This window comes from Tenrec ecaudatus, chromosome 2 (genome assembly GCF_050624435.1).
Source record: "Tenrec ecaudatus isolate mTenEca1 chromosome 2, mTenEca1.hap1, whole genome shotgun sequence".
Lineage (NCBI taxonomy): Eukaryota > Metazoa > Chordata > Mammalia > Afrosoricida > Tenrecidae > Tenrec > Tenrec ecaudatus.
The window spans coordinates 13,977,042-13,997,386 of NC_134531.1; the positions used below are offsets into that span (position 1 = coordinate 13,977,042).

General features: G+C 41.9%; 1 pseudogene; it reads right to left on the reverse strand.

Moving 5' to 3' along the window:
- Window positions 1-1,509: 1,509 nt before the first annotated feature.
- Window positions 1,510-20,345, reverse strand: part of LOC142439707 (keratin, type II cytoskeletal 8 pseudogene) — a 62,214-nt pseudogene continuing 43,378 nt past the window's right edge.

Sequence of the window (20,345 nt, forward strand, 5' to 3'; positions counted from 1 at the left end):
TATGTCTTGGCGTGTTCTTCTTGGGGTGTACTCTTGCTGGCATTTTATCTGCTTCCTGTGTGAGTGCCTGGTTCTCCCTCATTAGGGTGGAACGTTTTCTGCCAGAAATTCCTTTGCTATCTTGGCTGTTGACTTGTGTGTTGTGTTGTGCTCCGGTAGACTGATTATTCAAATATTATTCCTCTTCATAGCATCTGTCATTTATCGCAGACTAACTTCTGTTTCTTTAATTTTGCTATTCTTGCTTTCTTAGGTCTGTTTGAGTGTCCTCGAGATCACTGATACGGTTCTCTGCCTCCTCAAGCCAAATCATAATTCTGTGACCTTGTGTGTGGCTTCTGCTTCCTCCACTGTTAGCTCCTGCACTTCCCTTTGGTGGGTGGACTTCATCCCCTCGATTTTGCAGTTCATCTCCTCAGTTATTACATCCTTATTCTGGGTTGCTTCCCTCAGCTCCTGTATTACTGCAAGCAGACTTCTGAAGATTTCCTTCTGTGGCAGATCTGTATCTGTTTCTTCTATGAGAGACATTAGCTCTGCTACTATGTTTCATCTCTCTGGCTTTTTTTTTGTTGGGAGTGATGTGGTCTGTTGATTTTTCCTCGATCTTTTCATAGGCCCCATGTTCCTGGGAGGCCAGGGGAACCTTATCTGTGTTACTGTTAAGGATTCTTTCAGGCGACTGCCTATGACCTACTATTAGAATGGGTCAGACTGCTGTGTAGGCAGAGTTCCCCGAAGACTTTGTGACCCGCAGTTGTGAAATGTGTCAGCGTCTGGAGTGGAGGCTGGAGCATCAGTGAGTGCCTCCCAGGCTGATTTGACCTGGTCTGTCAGGGTACCCTTAGCCTTTTTAAATTTAGTAATAAAAGAGAAAAAAATTTAAAGGTAAAAATTAAAAAATAATTTAAGAAAATTTTTGGGAAGAGCGGAAGAAAAATAGAGAGAGAGAAAGAAGAAGCTATAAAAGAGGAGAGAAAAGAAGTGATAATAGCGAAAGTGGAAGGAGAAAAAAGAGATAGAAGGAAAACCTGTAGGAAAGGGGCAGAAGAGAGTAATAGTGATAATGAAAAAGGAGGATGAAAGAAGAGAGAAAAGAAAACACAGAGAGTAAAAGAAAAAAAGAGAAACACCAGTACAAGATTAAAGGTATATATATTTAAATTTCTCCCCCTTCTTTCCCTCCAAGTTCTAGGGATGCCTAATAGAAGGCGGAGGTGGGCGAGGCCTCGCTGCAATCAGACATGGTGCTTCTGGGCTCCGGAGCTGGGCTATGTAAGGGGAAAATGCTCTTCAGATCAGCAAGCACCCCCAGGTCCCTGCAGGCCTGTAGAGTTAAGTCTGTGGGGAGAGGCTACACAGGGAGGAGCAGCACCACAAGGGCGAGCCTCCTGTACTGGCCAAAAAAAGCTGGGGCTGCAAGGGGTGCCGAGGGAGGCACAGGCCAGAATACCCACTGTTATACCTGTCGCTATCAGCACTGGAAGGGGCGCCCCACGGCAGGCAGGTTTAGTGCTCCCGGCCGCAGGCACAGAGCTCCTTGGTGGCACAGGCCAGCCTGAAGTGACTCCGGCGGAAGCACAGTGTCTGGGATAGAAATGGGATGGCCTCCGGCTGCAGGCTGCACCAGCAGGAAGTGTACAGCGCAGGTTCCCGGGCTGGGAGTGGAGCAGGAGCTAAGCTGATGGGCGAGCGGCCGGGCAAGAGGGGTGCAGTGGAGAAGTCCTAGGCAGCGATGTGGAAAGATGGTCCCCCTTGGGAGTTGCCCAGGCAGCCCCCGGTGGCCTACAGGTCAGTTACCTGGGCCTTGGATGAATGGAGTCAGGCACGCTGGCCCAATGGCAGATCACTGCCACGTGGGGAGAGGAGAACCGTTGGAAAGGGAAGCTTCTCTCCTCTAGGGTCCCGCCAGTGGGCAGCTGCTGTAGGGGTCCCACCACTTCTGCGTGTGTCTCAGCAGAGCAGGCAAACGACTGTGGGCTCGGGGTCCCGGTCTGGGAAGGATTGGGGCTATAACTAGTCTTGACTGCGATGGCAGCAGCCTAGTGACCAAGATGTCCCACGAATCAGGTCCTGGATCACAGAGGCCCCGACTCAGGACAAATGCTTGACGTGGTGGTGGCGTGCTGTCCCCGGGGAATATTTCACTCACCAGACTCCTACCACTCGTCTATTTGGACACCAAACCCACCTTGTTCGAAAGTGCTCTCAGAATATGCGGGTCCCCTGGTCCACCATCTTCCCAGAAGTCGGTACTTTCAGTATTGTTCACCAATACCATAATTAAAATGCAGTGATTCTTTTTCGCTCTTCCTTAGTCAATGTCTAATTTTTACATTGCATATGAAGTGACTGAAAATACCAGGACTTGGGTCAGGTGCAGCGTAGTCCTCAAAATGACATCCTTGCTCTTCAACACTTTAAAGAGGTTTAGAGCAGCAGATTTACCCAGAGAAATATGTCTTTCAATTTTCTGGGTGCTGCTTCCATGGGGTCCAAGAACATTGAAATCTTGACAACTTCAAACGTTTCCCCATTAATCATGATGTTACCTCTGAGCACAGGTCTGAGGATTTGGGTTGGTTTGTTGTTGTTGTTGTAGTTTTAAATTACACTGAGTTGAATCCACATTGAAGGATAAAATCCTTGTTCTTCAATGGAGAGTGCTTCAAGTACTCTTCACTTTCAGCAAACAGAATTGTGTCACCTTCATACCAGAGGGTGTTAATAAGCCATCTCCCATCCTGGTGCCTCATTCTTCATGTTTACCATCGAGATTCTTTGGTTATTTGCTTAGCACATAAATTGAATCAGAATGATTAAGGGTGTAACCCTGATACCCACCTTTCCTGATTTTAAATCACTCAGCATTCTTTTGTTCTCTCCAAAGACTGCCTCTTGTTCCATGTGCAGGTTCTACACGATCACAGTGAAGTATTCCGGAATTTCCATTGTTCTCAAAGTTATCCAAAGATCATTATGCTGCAAACAGTCTAATGCTTTTGCATCGTTAAAAAAAAAGCATAAGTAAGCATCTTTCTGGTAATCTCTGCTTTCAGCCAATAGCCATCTAACATCGGAAATGATATTTTCTGCCAATGTTCTGAGCTGGTTCCTCAGAAGTGGACAGCCTATTCCTTCTTCATAGTATGTTCGTCGTTTGGAAGCTCTGCTGAAACCTGCTTACTATGACCTTGCTGGTATTTGAATAGCCGTGACATAGTGGTGCCGTGGCTATGACTTGGGCTGTGAATTGAAAGGTCAGCAGTTGGAAACCACCAACTGCTTCTCAGGAGAAAGACGACGCTTTCTACTCTGATAAAGAGATCCAGTTTCAGACACTCACAGGGCAGTTCTACCTTGTCCTTAGGGTCACTATGAGTTGGTCTTGACTTGAGGGCAGTGGGTTTGGTTTGGGTTTTTTTTGTGGTTTTTTTGACACAGCTTTCAACATCACAACAACACACAAGCTACCACAGTCTGATAAACCGACAGACAAGTGGTGGCAGGGTATGGGCACACTATCAAATATAACACAGGAAACATACAGACTAGAAGGTAAAAATAGATGAATGGGACCTACTGAAAAGATGTCACTTATGTGCATCAAAAGATTTCGTCAAAAGAGTAAAAAGAGAACCCCCAAAAAGGGGGTGGGGAGGTTGGCAATGACAAAATGGATCTAAGTTTACAAAAATAATCATCTCTAACTGTAGAAACAATGGAAGCATCAATCCATAAAATCTATAGAAAACTGCAGCACCTCAATAAGAAATGGGCAAATAACCCAATTTTAAAATGAGCAAAGAAGATGACCAGGCAACTCACCCAAAAACTACATCTAAATGACCAAAAAATGCATGGAGCAATGCTCATGATCACTAGATATCCAGAGGATACAAATCAAAACATGATGAGATACAAATGTATACTAATAATGAAAGCCATTTTTTTTTAAAGAGAGAAGCAGAAAATAACAATTGCTAGCGGTACTGTGGTAAGATTGGAACCGCTATACACTACACTGTTGGCGGGACTGGGGAAATGCGCAACCAGTGTGGGAAGTGATGTGGCACTACCTCAAAGAGCAGGGAATAGAAATTCCATACAAGCCAGGAAAGAAGAGTCACAGCATAAGCAGAAAATATATCCACGTTCAGTGAAGCACTGTTCCAAATAACAAGGCAATAGAAACAGGATGCTGGAACCAACCTAAATGCCCATCAGTAGAAGAATGGATAAAGAAACTCCAGTATCTACACCCAACAGAATACTATGCACACTAAACACAAAGATGAAACTAGGAAGTGCCTCACAGCATGACCAACCTGGAGAACTTTATGCTGAGTGACACTAGTCAATGACAAAAGGACAGAATTGATGAGATCATTTTAAAGAAAACTAAAATACGGAAGCAAACACTTTCAAACCAAAGACAATGGTCTTTAGAGGTCACCAAGGTCAGGAGGGGAAAGGAAGGAAGATGAACCAATAGACTGGAAGGCTTACAGCTATTAACTTGAGAGGCAGGGAAGAGAGCAATCCCAAGAAGGAGATGAGAAGTCAAAGGAGATGGGGTAGGGTAAGCTAATGGGGTATTAGGTAAGTAGTTTCAAATACTAAATACAAAATTGATGATTTAAAAATGTAAACCCCTACCGAATTCACACTAATAAATGAAAGATCTACAGCTCTGGAAATCTCTCTGGGTTTGCTACAAGTCAAAATCGACTCAATGGCTTTGGTTTGGGTTTGGGTAAGCCATTGTACAAGGCTGTCTTTTTGACAGATGTCTGCATCATTGAAGATATAATCAGAACGACATGCCTACTTACTATGTTTATAATTTTAATAAGACATTTGTCTTAGCTCCTGTTTTTGACATTGAAGAATCAACTTATCCTTAAAGTATTGGGTCCTTGGGAGAGCCACGGCCAGAATGTTGTATTATATTGTTCTGAGAGGTGCCTTACCTCAGACATATGATTTTAAATGAAAATCCTGCACTGTTAAAATAAAGTAGGAGAGAGCAATGTGACCAAATACTTTCCCACTAAAGATAATTGAATAGCACTTATCCTGAATTAGGTAGAGGCCCATGTGTGTTGCCAGTTACTAGCCTCTCTTGCATGGTTCTGTCTTGATTGTATTACAGGGTAACATCTCCGTTAAAATCATGCTCTGTTTGGGCAGTGTATTTGAAAACTCACTCACATTTAATGAGTTATTTGTTTCACAGACTGACTACCGAGTTTGGAAAACAAATCAGCATTGTAGCCCCCTAAGTGAGAACTAAAATGGTCTAAATGTCATTTATTAACTCAATGATTGATCTATAAGTAATCACTGATACCCTCCTCAATGTAGACTTTGGGTTGAGCGGCATGATGATTCTTGGGTGTGTGAATAGATACATTCAGAGTTCTTGTGCAGATGAAACCTGGATGAGAACTTGAGGACACATTTGCACTTGGAATAAGAGTTTATGCTGTTTGTTCTGTGAAGAAATCCATTCCAAAGAATTTGGAAAATCAGTAACTTGGTAACACAATAAAGTATTGAATTTGACATATTGTTACAAATCAAAACTCGTCTGGAAGAGTTCTAAAGACCTGTGGAAGAATTTTAAAATCACTAAGAGGTGAGCAAAAGCCATTGCCAAAGGTAGATCACTCGATGTTGAGCACTCCAAATGACATGAGGAAAGGCATTCTGTTGGCATAAAAGACTAAGAAAGTGGATTTCTTAAAATCCAGTATTGAAGTGCACCTCTATAAAGTGGTGAAAATTTATGGATATTATAAACATTTAATTATTGCAATGAAACAACTCACTCACTGCCATTGAGCAGATGCCAACTCTTAGTGATGCTTCAGGATGGAGTAGAACAGCCCCTTGTGGGTTTCCAAGCCTGTAACTCTTATATATTCATATATACTTTAGATATCTTTTAAAAATCATTTTATTAGGGGCTCATACAACTCTTATCACAATCCATATATATATCAATTGTGTAAAGCACATTTGTGCATTCATTTCTCACATCATTCTCAAAACATTTGCTCTCCACGTAAACCTCTAGCATCAGCTCATTTTCCCCCTCTCTCCACACTCCCCCCTCCCTCATGAACCCTCGATAATTTATAAATTATATTTTGTCATATCTTATACTGTCCAATGCCTACCTTCACCCACTTTTCTGTTTTTCATCCCACAGGGAGGAGGTTATATGTAGATCATTATAATTGGTTCCTCCTTTCCACCCCACCCTCCCTACAACCACCTAGTATCACCACTCTCAGCACTGGTCCTGAAGGGATCATCTGCCCTGGATTCCCTGTGTTTCCAGTTCCTATCTGTACCAGTGTACATCCTCTGATCTAGCCAGATTTGTAAGGTAGAATTGGGATCATGATAGTGGGGGTGGGGGTAGGAAGCATTAGGAACTAGAAGAAAGTTGTATGTTTCATCGTTGCTACACTGTACTCTGACTGGCTCATCTCTTCCCCGCGACCCTTCTGTAAGTGGATGTCAAATTGCCTACAGATGAGCTTTGGGTGTCCATTCCCCACTCCGTCTCATTTACAATATGATTTTTTGTTCTGATGATGCCTAATACCTGATCCCTTAGACACCTCATTATCACGCAGGCTGGTGTGCTTCTTCCATGTGGGTTTGTTGCTCGTGAGCTAAATGGCCGCTTGTTTACCTTCAAGCCTGTAAGACCTCTGATGCTATATCTTTTAATAGCTGGGCACCATTAGCTTCCTTCACCACATTTGCTTATGCACCCACTTGGTCTTCAGCGATTGTGTTGGGAAGGTGAACATCATGGAATGCCAGTTTAATAGAACAAAGTATTCTTGCATTGAGGGAGTACTTGAGTGGAGGCCCAATGTCCATCAGCAACTTAATACTAAATATATATATATATATATATATATATATACACATAGATCTATTTCTACATCCTCATATATTTACATATGTACATGACTTTATTTAGACCTCTATATATGCCCTTTGCCTCTTAGCTCTTTCCTCTATTTCCTTTTACTTTCCTCTTGTCCCACTATCCTGTTCAGCCTTCATTGGGTTTCAGTAATGCCTTTCGGTTGCATTACCCTTGGTCGTACCCTACCAGGCCTGCTACACCCTACTCACCACTGATTTGTATCACTTGTTGTGCTCTTGTCCCTGGGTTTGTTAACACAGGCCTGTAACTCTTGATAGGAACAGAAAGTCCTGTCTTTCTCCAAAGGATGGTGGTTTCAAACTTTGACCTTGGTGATCGCAGCCCAACCCATAGCCACCATATTAGTAGAGGTCTTATTGTAATAAAAGGGATGTGTAAAACAGCAACAACAACAGACAGTCAGCATTTTCAGTTGCCACACAGTCTTTATGGAAAGCACTGTTGTAGCATTATAGTAGTGAAACAATCATAGGCACTTCACAAATAAATGGTGCTGAGATTCCAGTACAACTGCTGTTGTTGTCGTCAGCATCTTCTAAAAACAGTCATTGGGCTAGATATGCTGATCTCTGTTTTAGGCTGTAAGGAGCCCTAATTGTTAAAGACACATTTTCAAAGTTGTTTGTACCAATAGCAGAATTCTTAAACTTCTGGGACTAATAACACTATAAAATGTTTGCGCCTTAGTATCCATCTATTTCTGAGTTCTCCAAAACAGTAGCCATACATTTGCTTGTATGTATAAGTTCATTAAAATTTAATCAGATTCATTATTGAATTTCTCATCCAAATAAAACACATTCCAAGGGCTCAAGTCTGTGGTATGCAGTGTCTATACTAGACACCACAGAATACAAACCGTTTTCATTACCACATCATTAGGCAGCACTGACTGAGATGGCACTATACAGATTTTTGTGGATTGAATTGTGCATCCCTCTCCAAGATATGCTGAAATCCTAACCTTTGGTGCTTGTGAACATGGCCTTGTTTAGAAAGTCTTTGAATATGTTATCATTTAAGTTAAGGCCCTCCTGGGACCTAAGCTAATGTAAATGGAATTCTTAGACAAGAAGAGAAGATAGTACAGAGAGACAGATAGCTGTAGGCTATGTGAAGATGCACCTACCAGCCAAGGAACCCCTGAAGCTACCACATACTGGGAGTGACAAGAAAGGATTTTCTTAGTGCCTTTGGAGTATGGTCCAGCTGACTGTTGATTTATACGTTAGCCTCCAGGACTGTGAGACACTACTTTCTGATCTTTTGTGTCACTTTGTTGTCCTTTTATAAGATAGCCCCAGGAAATAACTTCAGCTTAAAGTCAGAATGCCTTAATAGGACAATTCAGTGGGAACACCAAAAGCAGAGTTGAGTGCTGTCTCTCAGGGCCTGAGGTATACACAGTCTTAAAAAAAGCCAACTAAACTCATTGCCAATAGAATCAATTCTGACTCACAGTGACCCTTTTGGAAAAATAGAACTGCCCCTGTGGGATTCCAAGACTGTAACTCTTAATGAGAGTGGAAAACCTCATCTTTCTCTCATGTATACTGTACCCCACAAATAAACCCAAACACAGCCACTGAGTCAATTTCAACTCCTAGCAACCCAGAGGAGATGATAGTCCAACGAAGAAGAAGGCAGAGAGCTCTGAAAATGCAATAGATGGAGAGCCAAGGAAAAGGTAACCTTGCTTAATGGTAGTATTATTTGCAGGGTCTTTGCCCAATGCAATGAGTCCTTGCATTTATCTCCCCTTATTTGGGCCTTCTTGTCTCTGAATTTAATCTGCTCATTATGAATAAGAAGTGACTAAGTATAGGACACACCCTGTTCTGATATGTCCTAATTAGCATAACAAAGAAACTTTTATTCCCAAAGGGGATTATTATCCATGGATAGAGAGGTTAGGATTCCAACCCAGATTGGGGAAGAGGACAATTCAGTCCATAACAATATTGTTACAAACCTCTCTGCAACAATGTCTAGAAAAATTATTTGTCATGGAACTTTTAGGCAACTAGAGATAAAACAGAATATGACCCAAAACCTCTTATAAATGAAGATAATCTCTAGTTTAGCAAACTTATATGTAAAGTTGGGTTAGGTATGATAGTAATTAATACTTCCTTTCTAAGAAACAAAGAAACTGTTCATTAAGATTCCCAAGGGAGACCATTTGCTCTGACTCCCTTTTAGAAAGGTATCTGGTTTCCTTACATTATTTTCCAATAAAATTCTACATTCCAACAAGTTCCGCAGATGCCCCGTCTGTCCCTGTTCATGCTCATGGCACTCTGGAGAGATCTTTCCATGTCTAATTGTGTTTCTCCCCGGTCTCTACTTGCACACTTACTCAGCATTTTCTCGATAGTTGCTGTCATACTGGGGGACTTTGTTTCGGCAAAATACCTACCAACGCTTACTCTCTATCAGGAGATACCTTCCAGTTGCTCTTTCCTTGGGTGGGCCCAGGGGGTTCAGCTTCTGCAATCTGAGGTCCTCTCCACTTGGACTTCTACAGCCTGCTCTTGTAGTGACCGGGGAGCTCAATCTCTCTACACACACCCAAGAGTCTCTTTCAAGTTGGGTTGGAGCTAAACGGGTGTTCATTTAGGTAGAGAACACAGCTTACAGACTCTTAGGATGTTACTTGGAGGACTAAGATGTGCCTGACCCAAACCGTGGCATTTTCAATCACCTCTTATACATGTGAAAGCTGGACAATGCATACAGAAGAGAAGAGTTGTTGGCTGTGAGTTATGGTGTTAGCAAAGAATATTGGCTATGCCATGGACTGGCTGAAGAACGAACAGAATAATGTTGGGAAAAGTACGGCCAGAATGTTCCTTTGAAGAGAGGGCGGAGAGATTTTGTGTCACATACTTTGGACGTGTCATCGGGAAAGACTAGTCTCTGGAGAATGACATCATGCTTGATAAAGTGGAGGGTCCGTGTAAAAGAAGTCCCTCAAGAGAATGGATTGATAGTGGCTGTAACAATGTTCCCAAACAGCTCGATTTGAGGATGATGCATAACGAGGCCAGGTTCCATTCTGCTGTCCATATGTGCATAGCCGCTATGAGTTGGAACTGACTCTAAAGCCCTAAAACACCAATGGCACGATGCTGCTGATGAGTAAGTTTGCTGCCCAGTGAGCTTTAGCAAACTCTCCTTCAAAAGCTTTCCCCTGCTTTGCTGTTAGCTTTATTAGCTGGTGCCAATAATTTTAGAGTTTGACTTGACATGCTGTAGTTGGGGGCAAGTGAGTGAGTTCTGACTCATAGCAACCTTGTGCACAACAGAATGAAATACTACCCAGTCTTGCACCATCCTCACAAAATGTTCCTATGTTTAAGCCCATTGTTGCTGCCCTGTCAGTCCATCTTACTGAGAGTCTTCCTCTTTTTCACGGACCCTCTACTAAGTATGATGTCTTTCTCCAGGGACCACTCTTTCCTGATAACATGTCCAAAGTACATGATACTTGACATAGACACCAAATATTAAACCCAAAACAAAACACCTAAATTTGTTGCCATGAAGCGGATTCTAACTCATCACAATAGAGAGGAAGGTAGCCACTACATAGAGTTCCTGAGTTTGTAAATTTTGATGGAATCAGACAACCACACCTATATCAGGTAGAGCAGCTGGAGCGTTTGAACTGCCCACCTTCGGGCTAACAGTCATGTGTTTCAAGTATAACCTCTTTAAGGTTATCCTTCATATTTATTCACTGAAGATCTTAGACCAAGGTTTCTGCAAACAGATGTTGAGAGAGAAATTTATAATATGCAGGGGGCACGTCAAGTGTCACAAGATTTGTGAGGGAGTAAGGGACGTCGTAGCACAGGGCAGACGGAGACTCTGGATTGGGACATGAAACAGATTCTGACGGATCTTACAGGGTGAGCTGCAAGAGCAGGGCTGGTTTTCATAGTTGATGGTGTGGTGCCCCCACAACGAGTTACCACAAAGCCTAACCATCAGAGCCTATGGATGTGACATTTGGGAGCAAAAACTTTTTGGATGTACTTAACGAATATTTTGACATGAGATCATTCTAAATGACTCGAGTGGATTTTGAGTCAAATGTCAACTGTTATAAAAAGGGACAGAAGAAGAGATGGTCATGTGATGACAACAACAAGCAAGCAATGCCTGGAGCCACCAGAGCTTAAAGAGCAAGGGATGTGTTAGGGATTGAGGTGTGGCTTCCAGTCTGTTAGATGAGGTTATCAGCATTCGTGTATGTATAAGAAGGAGCTATATATCAAGAAACAATCATATTAAAAAGGCATCCCAGACTAGGCTGGCTCAAGTCCTTAAGTCGCATGCAAACCCGAGCCCTCTTCAGAGGTGTGTAGCTTCAGACGGATGACACAGAAAGGCCAAGCAGGAAGCAGGAAGATGACGGCCAGTGGGTGCAAAGTCAAGTAGATCCAACGTCAGTGGAAATGTGGCAGGGCACCGGCAGCTCTCAGGGTCAGGCAGCCCAGTTGGGGCCGCTCCTGGTAGCAGGTAGAGTCCCAGAAAGCAGGCAGGCAAAGGGGCAGAGAAAGAGGGAGGTTTCCAGTTTCTTCATTCTAAGAAGTCCACACCTGTAAGAAGGCATCCTCAGTGTTATCTCACTGATGGGGGAGGGGGGATGCTTCCTCTACATTCCATACACTGTCAAGCTGACATAACATTGAACTACCACACTGTCCTGACCTGTGCCTGTATGAATGCGACCTCACTTGGAAGTAGGGTATTTTGTTGTTGTTGTTGTTGTATTAGTGAATTCACACAGCCTAAACATAATCCCTTTTGAATGGGATAGAAATGAAAAACAGATGTGCGCACACACACACACACACACACTTTTAACAAGGCAAGGGATATCAATAAATGCCTGACTCTGACAGAAGCTGAGAGACAAGGAATGGTCTCTTCCTTAAGTAAACAGAGTAAAGTTCTGCTGATGTCTGGAGGACAGAGGCTTACCCTTCAAAACTGTAAGACAACCAATCCTGATGTTGAGAGCTGCTCACTTTATATTTGTGTTACACAGCAGCACTCAGTGACGTGATGGTTAGGGATTATGTCACCGAGCCACTCTTGGACGAGCATAGGGGGGCAGCTCAAACTATCACCCAGGTCATGGCCTGAAGACAACTAACTCTTGGGGGTGTGACCTTTTGTAAAAAATTGATGAGCATAGTAAAACCTCTCAGCCCTTTGCCATCTGCTGGAGATTTTGGTCAGGTTCCTCAATCTCCTGTTGCTTCACCTGTGGATGCCAGGAGCTGCCAGTGGACGATCCACAGTGCACTCATTTGGCAGACTTCGGATTTATTCACCTCTGCATCTGCCGGCCTGAGCACACTGCCACTTCTGCTTCATCATCCTGCTTCCTGTTGATCAGCTTCCACAGGTCAGGAGAAGCCTGATTTGAACTGGATTGAGTGTGCCTACTTCTACAATTACTACAGCCATATAGATCCTTGAATAAATCTCTATATACAAACGCTTCTCTAGAGAAGCCAATATAATCATTGGCACAGAAAGATTCTCCCCAGAGCCTTTGGAGTCAGGGGGGCTCTGCCACACCTTGGTCTGAGACTTCTGCTCTCCACCACTGAAAGAGACTGATGTGTTGTTTGATTCCACCATCGTTTCGGTCATTCATAACAGCGGTGGTAAGCATTGCCCTTCAGACTTCTTCCAGATTGAGACAAATGGAGCAGGTCTTTGTCTATCTACTGGATGTTGCGCTCCCTGCAATGCGGCAGCCGTTTCTGGACAAAGGCATTTTCTAGATGAGGAAACCACAGTGTTTCTAACAGAAAGGATACTGAGTGTGCTGGTGTGATGGGCAAATCTAGGTCCTGTACCAGCATCATCAACTCTGACGAAGTCATGTGCCAATCATTTTGGGAATCAAACAAGTACTAAGAAAACACTCAACATATGTTTATTTTAAAATAGAGCTTTAACCCATCTTGATAGACTTTTTCCAGGAACATTCTTAACCATAAGATCTTAAATTGGGAAGACACCCTAAAAACTATGCAGTCCAATTCTTGGCAGAATGTTCTCACAAATCATCTCTAAACTTTAAATACTCAAACAAAATCTGCCCCCATGTCTTCTTTAATGCAAATAATACTTTAACTCAATTAGTGAAGAATGTCTGCTTGAGCTCTTTCAAAAAATGATGTGTCTGCAATCCAGTTGACAGCAGCAACTGAGAAGTGCAGATGGGACCCAGTGGGCAGCGAGCTCACATTAAAATGAGCCATTCAGAGAGGCAGGCGACTGCAGTGGCAGCACAACTGGAAGCATGGAGCCGATGCTTCACGCATGTTGACATTATTGAATTTCTCGTTTGTTTTGCTGTGTACATTTTCAACAAAAACCAAAGTCAACAAAATAATGTTTATTAAAAGGGTGTTCACATAAATCAACCCAGTGTCTTCCATAGAGTTAAATAAACATTTAATAGTTGCATCAGGTTTCTGATTCGTATCTGAAATTCTCAAAGGAGAGAGAAGGTGTGTTACATGATGCTTAATGGAACATATGACATTTGGATGACAATTGATCATTTTAACTTAACAGTAGATGTGTGGTGTGTGAAGCATCATAAACATGCTTTATAATTGTTATTTCATGTTCAGGTAAATTATTTTCTATTTTAGCTATTTGGCATGATGTAGAAATAATTTTCTCTCTTCTTTGGAAGGTAAATAGAGACAAATCATATCTATTTTAATTTCAACTTTTATGGCCATCATTTTTTTAAATGTTTTATTAGGGGCTCATACAACTCTTATCACAATCCATACATATACATACATCAATTGTATAAAGTACATCCATACATTCCCTGCCCCAATCATTCTCAAAGCATTTGCTTTCCACTTAAGCCCTTTGCATCAGGTTCTCTTTTTTTTTTCCCTCCCTCCCCGCTCCCCCCTCCCTCTTGTGCCCTTGGTAATTTATACATCATTATTTTGTCATATCTTGCCCTATCCGGAGTCTCCCTTCCCCCCCTTCTCTGCTGTCCCTCTCCTAGGGAGGAGGTCACATGTGGATCCTTGTAATCAGTTCCCCCTTTCCAACCCACTCACCCTACACTCTCCCAGCATCGCCCCTCACACCCTTGGTCCTGAAGGTATCATCCACCCTGGATTCCCTGTGCCTCCAGCCCTCATATGTACCAGTGTACAACCTCTGCCCTATCAAGCCCTGCAAGGTAGAATTCGGATCATGGTAGTTGGGGGGAGGAAGCATCCAGGATCTGGGGGCAAGCTGTGTTCTTCATCAGTACTACCTCGCACCCTGACTGACCCATCTCCTCTTCTAAACCCCTCTTATGGCCACCATTTTATAAACTAGCCGATTTATGCTTAACAGGTTTTTAAAGGCACAATATATTTATTAAGGATTTTTGTTGTTGTAGAAGGCAGCTCAGCTTACATCTTGGAGTGAAACCATTATTTACACCGTAGTAAATAAAAGTGGCTAAAGAGATGGGAAGACTATCTTGACACACCTGGATGTAGATATCTACAGGTGGAGCCCAACACTCTCATTCAAAGCTGCCCACTTAACCTGGGAGATGGAAAAAAAAAAGACTTCAGTAGGATTTTCTGTTGAGGAATCCTGCATAAGAGGGATGTGGCTTCTGCAGTCAAAGACGTCATTAGTTGGAAAATGATCACATTGAGCCATAAATTTGGAAAACATTATCATATTATTTTACTCTATACACATGCCTTAATTCTCCATTTTATGTGTGGGTTCAGAAAAACTGCATGACTCAGAAATAAGGAGAGCGGAGAGCAAAAGGAGGAAAAGAAGGGAAGTGGGGGAATGAGCAGATAATGCAGATGAGGGTCACTGGAATGCCTCAATAATTACAGTGGGAATAAGTGTGCATTCCAGAAACCTCCAAAGGACTCATTTTTGACCCAATTAATATGATTTGCTTTGGAAATATGAAGTTGATTTGGTCCTCATCTGGAGGCAATTGAGTCTTCCCAATCCTAGTCTGGATAGTTAGTTAGTTATTTGTTGTGCTGGCTGACTTTAATATGTGGAGAGGGCCAAAAGTTCTCTGGGGAACTACACCAAATTATAAAAATGCCCCACAAAATCAAATTAACTAAACACTGCTGGACAAATCACTCCGAGAGCTGACACTGCCCTGAATAAATAATTTTCACTCTCTACTGTGTTCAGTTCAAGGGGAAAAAAAACAAGAGTTGGTCAATATTTCATAAAAATCCTATCAGTCAGTGTGTTTCTTATAATAATTTATGAAATACAGTATCAGTATCAGATTTTCACCTACAGGTAGGTGACTTTTTCTTTTTGTGCAAAATTTTTAAAAACATGTCATTAGGAGCTCTTGCAGGTATTATTAGAATCCATGGTTCCATTAGATCAGGCATAGTTGTACAATTTCACTCCCAAATTTTTATACACCCATCAGAAGTAGTCTTCTTGGAGACAAAAATGTTACAGTGTGTTGGTTATAAAAACACGCAACTCAAGTTTGCTGTGAAAAAGGTTGATATACTGAAATTACACCTTAGAGTTAGACCTACTATTTACCAGCTCTGCAATGGTTAGAGAGTATATGTCAGCTAGCCATCCTTGGGTGAAGGTCAGGGGCGGGGGTGGGGTGGGTGGGTAGGGAGACCAACCTAACTATCAGGTCACAGCTTGATGACACCTCTTGAGGGTGGAGCCTTTTGAATGTGAGAGACCCTGGGCAGAGCTCAGCTCTCTTTGACCTCCTCACTTTCTGCTGGATCTATAGCCTGCATCTGATGTGTCCATCTCCTGTTTTGTTGCCTGCCAATCTCAGGAACCGTCAGCAGACTGCCAATTTTGGTTATACTCAGCTGACCTTGGATACATTTACTTCCATATATACTGATCTGTGTCCCTTCGGTTTCTCCATCCTATTTCCTGTTTCTCAGCTTTCACAGCTACAGGAGTACGAGAAGGCCTCAGCTTACATCTGACCTATGAACTTGAACCACATTGTATTATCTACTTTTTTATCTGTTGCATTTAAAGTATATTTATCCATTTATGTACTTCTACAACTATGTAAGCAATTAATTGATGTAAATCTCTTCATATAGATATGTATATATGCATTTGTAGATACACAAACATACATACACACACGGCGGTAGCCAAAATATAAGCGTGTTTTTCTTTCAAAGGTATATATTTAAAAAAAAATTTAAAACCAACCTTATCCCCTTCAAAGTGCTCTCTATTACACTTAATGCATTTGTCAAATCTGTGATTCCATTCTTGGAAACATTTTCAAACTCATCTGTTTGGATGGCTGACAGCATCTTCCTCATTCTTTCCCTCACCTCTTCTATGTCATCAAATTGCTGTGCTTTCATGTCCCTCTTCATTTGTGGAAATAAAAAGAAGTCACATGAAGCAAATTCAGATGAGTAAGGTGTGTGGGGCAAGAGAGGCATACTACTTTTTGCCCCAAACTGGTGCACTGAGATAGCTGCACGACCAGGTGCATTGTTGTGGTGGCAAAATCAGTCTCCCATCTGCTATAGATCAGGCCTTTTTTTTGGTCACATACTCATAGGCAATCTTGCCAGAATCTCTAAATAGAAAGCTTATTTAACAGTCTGATCTGGGGGAATGAAGTCCAAATGCACTATCCCACATTAAAAAAAATCAAATGAACATCATCTTGGTCTTTGACTTCACTTGAGGAGTTTTCGGGGTGACAATGGATGACTTGATTGATGTTTGCTTTTGGGGTTCATAAGAATAGCACTAAGTCTCATTACCAGTAATAATCTTGTAAAAGAATTCTGGGTTGCTTCGAAGCTGTTCTTGCAAAGCATGGCATGTTTCCAGTGGACGCTCTCTGTTTCTCAGTGACCGTTCTCATTCCCAAATCTTCCGTTACAATTTGCTGAACTGACCTCCGAGGTGGTCCAAATAGCTTCCCTGTCTCTTCAATGGTCCATCGTCAGTCTTTGAGCACAAGTGCATGGATTTTTCAACATTTTCATCTGTTCAGAAAGTTGATGAAAATTCAGATCAAAATTGTCATCAATCAACAATTCACCTTTTTAGAAAAGAGAAAATCACTCTATTTATACATTTGAGTTTTCCCCATAGTGCTGTCCTTGTAAGCTGTGTCTCAACAATTTCGGTGGCATTTTTCTGAGCAGGAAACAAAATTTCACAGCTTCACGCTGTTTTCTTAAATCAGCCATCACACACCCAACAAAAAAACACAGTTCAAGGAAAACTACTTTTATGGAAAAATTCACTGTGACCAGAGAGTACCTTCCCAGGAGACCCCACTGAGTTCACTAAATCAGAGGGCGTTGCTTGATGCTCACCTAGCAGAAGAAATGCCAACTAGGAATGCTCCGCCCAGTGGGGTTTTTTCCAGTTTTGGAGGGGTTCCCCTTGTTTGTGTGTGTGTACGTGTGTGTGCGTGTGTGTGTCTGTGTATTTGCTGTTCTAGGGACCCCAAACTAACACAAGCTCTTTAAAGTTAGTTTCTTTGAAGTGTTCAAATTAATTAAGAATGTTAGGCCTTGTTTCTTGAGTGGAAGCAAAGGTGACCATAGCTGCTTATAACTACTTTTGCACAACCTATGTCAAGAGTGAGACCTCAAGGAGATCAAAATGTTACTTCAGAGTTCCTTCAACATGAATTGTTTGCATCAATTATTAACTGTAGATGTATTTATGTCTTTATGATAATATATTGTTGGCACACATACTTGTTTCCAACTTGACAAAGCCTTGTGTTATATAAAGCTCTGTGAAGATTGAAGGTGATGTGGAAGTAGACCAGAGATCCAGAGGAAAGAGCCAAACATTCTGTGACGTGTTGGAGAACAAGAAAAAGAAGAAAGGCATTTGCATTTTGTATGACCAAGATTTTAGGTATACCAGAGAGATTGATTATGCAAAGGAATTCAACTGTGTGGATCATAATAAACTGTGGATCACATTGAGAAGACTTGGAATTCCAGAGCACTTCATTGTGCTCATGAAAACTTGTACTGGGGCCATGAGGCCGTCACTCTAAGAACAAGACAATTCTGCATGGCTTAAAATAAAGAAATGTGTCAGGCTTGTAGAGTTAAATGAGACTTATTCAATCTGTATACTGAGAAACTAATTTGAGAAGTTGGATCATATGAGGAAGAATCCAGTATCAGGATTGAGAGAAGGCTTATTAACAACCTGCGATGTGCAGATGACACAGCCATGCTTGCTAAAAGGGAGCAGAGCGTAAAGCATTAGCCGATGAATGTCCAAGACTGTAGACCATTATATAGATTGCAACGCAATGAAAAGAAAATGAAAATCCTCACAAATGGACCCCTGACAATATCATTATAAATAAAGACACGATTGAAGTTATCAATGATTTCATCTTGCTTGGAACTCCAATTGAAGCTCATAGAACCAGCAGTCAAGACATCAAATGACACATCACAATGAACAAACCTGCTGCACAAGACCTCTTTAACGACCCTGTAATGCCGAGCGTGACATTTCTGTAACATTTAATTAAGATGCATATCTTAATATATATTGATAATTATGAAAGTAAAGAAAAAAAAACAATTTTTTTCCTGAAATTAAAAATTCAGGTGTTGAAGTATTGAAGAGTTGGAATGTCACTTTGAAGGACTGATGGGCATCTGACTCGGGTCATGCTATTTTCAATCTTCTCATATGCATGTGAAAGTTGGGCAATGAAAAATGAAGGTCACAAAAGAACTGAAGCACTTGAATCGTGCTGTCGGCAAAGAATAAAGTACCAGGAACTTCCAGAAAAACCAATACTTTTGTCCTCAAAGAAGTACAGCCAGAATGCTCCTTAGAAACAAGATTGGCAAGTTTTCATCTCAAATAATTTGGACATATTATCAGAAAGATCAGTCCCTCGAAAATCATGCTGGGTGAAACAACAGGTCTGTGAAAAAGAGGGGAAGCCTCAAAGAGATGAAATGATGTCTTTGCTCCACCAATGGGCTCAAATGTAGCAACAACTGTGAGGCTGACACAGGCCGAGGCAGATGTCCTTGTGTACATAGTCGGAGGTGACTTAAGGGCACCCAATGGCAACCACACAGAGACACCTCAACAAGAACTTCAAGGACTTGAAATGTTTCTGGTCATAGCTTAATATGAAAAATAACTGATTTTCTTGAATACAAAAGCTAAAAAACATAAGGGGAACATATGGCCACAGAAGTCCAAGTGGCCAAATAACCCACGATTCCTTACCGTTCCAATGTTTTACATGTAAACGTGTTGGGATTTTTATTGAGAAAACTGTCTCCCTGTGTATGCTAGAGTCTATTTTGGTACGTAGCTAGGCTGTGGATTATGGCAACAGTATCTGCTTGTCATACAGTCCTAGCTAGCTGATCTGGGATGCTGGCAGCTGTGCCTCCAGCATTTCAAATACTTACCAGGGTCACCCATGGTGCAGAGTTTTCAGCAGAACTTAAAGCAATCTTAGTAGTAATATAGCTACTTTTGTGGGATCACTATAGCTATCATTATTGGAGTGGTGATGCAAAATTCCTTTTCGGTTTTAATAAACAGGAGACTTTTTATTATTTTAGAACAGTTTTAGAATTACAGGGAAAAATGAAGCGATAGTACCGAGAATTCCTGCATGCTTTATGGCTCCTTTCACCTGCTACGTTGCTGTTGTTAGGCACTCCCAGATCTACTCTAACTCGTGGCCCTATCAACAAACGAGTAAAACAGTGCCCGCGTCTGCACTGACCTGAAAAGCATTTTGGGTTGGCGCTGATTGCTGCGGCCTTCGTGTCGATCCATGTTGCTGAGGAACTGAATTCCAAGTAAGATGTCCCCAGGAATGGGCCCCTCCTGGTAGCATGTACCTGTCTTTGCTCTTCCCTTCGAAGGAGCATTATGGCTGTACTTCTTACAAGTTCTGGCAGCCCTGGTCATAGTCAGCATTTTTCACCAACACCACAGTCTGAATGTCTCAGTGCTTCTTCCCTCATTCTTCTTCATTGTGCACTTTAAACATAGCTATGAGGTGATTGAAGGTACCGTGACTTGGATCTGATTCACGTTGTCCTCTGTGTGATATCAATGCTTTTTTTTAAACACCTTTCAAAGAGTCATTTGCAACAGATTTTCTGAATGAAATGTGTTGTTTAAATTCCTGACCGCTGCTTCTACGGATGATTCTTGGGAATTCACGTAAAATACAACCTTGGACAACTCCAAAATGTCTTCCATTCACAATGATGGGAATAGCCTAGTCTGGCAGGATTCATGAGGGACAGGGGAGCAGCGAGGG